Source organism: Thalassophryne amazonica, chromosome 16 (genome assembly GCF_902500255.1).
Source record: "Thalassophryne amazonica chromosome 16, fThaAma1.1, whole genome shotgun sequence".
Lineage (NCBI taxonomy): Eukaryota > Metazoa > Chordata > Actinopteri > Batrachoidiformes > Batrachoididae > Thalassophryne > Thalassophryne amazonica.
The window spans coordinates 81,007,062-81,009,133 of record NC_047118.1 but is presented as its reverse complement, the minus strand read 5'-3'; positions in this window follow the sequence as shown (position 1 = coordinate 81,009,133).

Genomic DNA, 2,072 nt, shown 5'->3' with positions numbered 1-2,072 from the left:
AGGAGGACGTGAGGAGACATTTCAAAAGGCTGAATCCGTGTAAGGCCCCGGGCCCAGACTGTGTCTCTCCTGCCACCCTGAGACACTGTGCTGATGAGCTGGTCCCAGTCTTCACGGGGATCTTCAACACCTCCCTGGAGTCATGCCATGTTCCAGTCTGCTTCAAGTCCTCCATTATCGTTCCAGTCCCCAAGAAACCACGCATCACTGGACTTAATGACTACAGGCCTGTGGCTCTCACATCTGTAGTCATGAAGACCTTCGAACGCCTGGTTTTATCCCACCTGAAGTCCATCACTGACCCCCTCCTGGACCCCCTGCAGTTTGCCTACAGAGCCAACAGGTCTGTAGACGACGCCATAAACCTGGCCCTGCACTCCATCCTGCAGCACCTGGACTCCCCAGGAACCTACACTAGGATCCTGTTTGTGGACTTCAGCTCTTCATTCAACACCATCCTTCCGGCTTTACTCCAGGACAAGCTTTCTCTGCTCCACGTGCCCGACTCCACCTGCAGGTGGATCACAGACTTCCTGACGACCGGAGTCAGCATGTGAGGCTGGGAAAAAATGTCTCGAACACTCGGGTTCTCAGCACAGGATCTCCACAGGGCTGTGTCCTTTCCCCTCTGCTCTTCTCCCTCTACACTAACTGCTGACCTCCAGCCACGATTCCGTAAAGCTCATCAAGTTTGCGGATGACACCACCCTCATCGGACTCATTTCGGATGTGGATGAGTCTGCCTACAGGAGGGAGGTGGACCGGCTGGTGACCTGGTGTAGCAGCAACAACTTGGAGCTCAACGCCCAGAAAACAATGGAGATGATCGTGGACTTCAGGAAAGCCACAGCCCCCCTGCCCTCCCTCGCCCTCACCAACAGCCCCATCACCACTGTGGTCTGTCACCGCTTCCTCGGCACCACCATCACTCAGGACCTCAAGTGGGAGTCAACCATCAGCTCCCTCATCAAGAAGGCCCAGCAGAGGATGTGGCAGCTGAAGAAGGCCAAGCTGCCTGTCCAGCAGCAGTTCTACACGGCCATCATCGAGTCCATCCTCTGCTCCTCCATCACGGTGTGGTACGCCGGGGCCACAGCCAGGGACAGACACAGACTGCAGCGCATTGTGGCCTCTGCTGAGAAGGTGATTGGCTGTAGCCTTCCATCTCTTCACGACCTGCACGTCTCCAGGACTCTGAGCTGAGCAGGTTGGATCACAGCTGACCCTTCTCACCCTGCACACGGTCTATTCGAACCACTCCCCTTGGGCAGGAGGCTACGGTCCATCCGGACCAGAACCTCCCGCCATAAGAACAGTTTCTTCCCCTCTGCCGTTAGACTCATGAACTCCTAACTCAGTCACCTTAAGCTTAACTCTGTCACTTTATCATTTTATCACGGGTCACTTTAGACAGTGTACTTTGGTTTCTAATTACACTCCTCCCACTGCACTGTTTTGTTCAGTTTCTCTTTCCTTCTGTTTTTCTGTCGCACACATCCTTTCATATTTCATATGTCATTTTTTTTATCTTATATTTTGTCTTAGCATTTTATATTGCTCTCTGTTTAATGTTGCACCATTATAGTAAGTCCCTTCGGCTGCTCCCTTGTTTGCACTCGGGGTCGCCACAGCAAATCCAAGGTGGATCTGCATGTTGATTTGGCACAGGTTTTACGCTCTATGCCCTTCCTGACGCAACTCCACATTACATGGAGAAATGTGGCAGGGGTGGGATTTGAACCCAGAACCTTCCGAACTGAAACCAAGCGCATTAACCACTTGGCCACCACCCCTGCTCAATGTTGCACCATTATATCAAAGCAAATTCCTAGTCTGTGAATCCTTTTCATTGGCAATGGCAATAAACTTCTTCTGATTCTGATTCTGATTCTGAACTTCATTGGAATTGGGGTTGTAATAATAATAGTGTGTATATGATAACAAGAACCTAAACAATTTATAAATACATTAAGACAGTAAATTAACATGAAAAAAATACATAATAAACAGGAAATAAAAGGGTCGAGTTCATTATAGAAACTTTGCATAATTTATTACCACGCTTGAAAAAT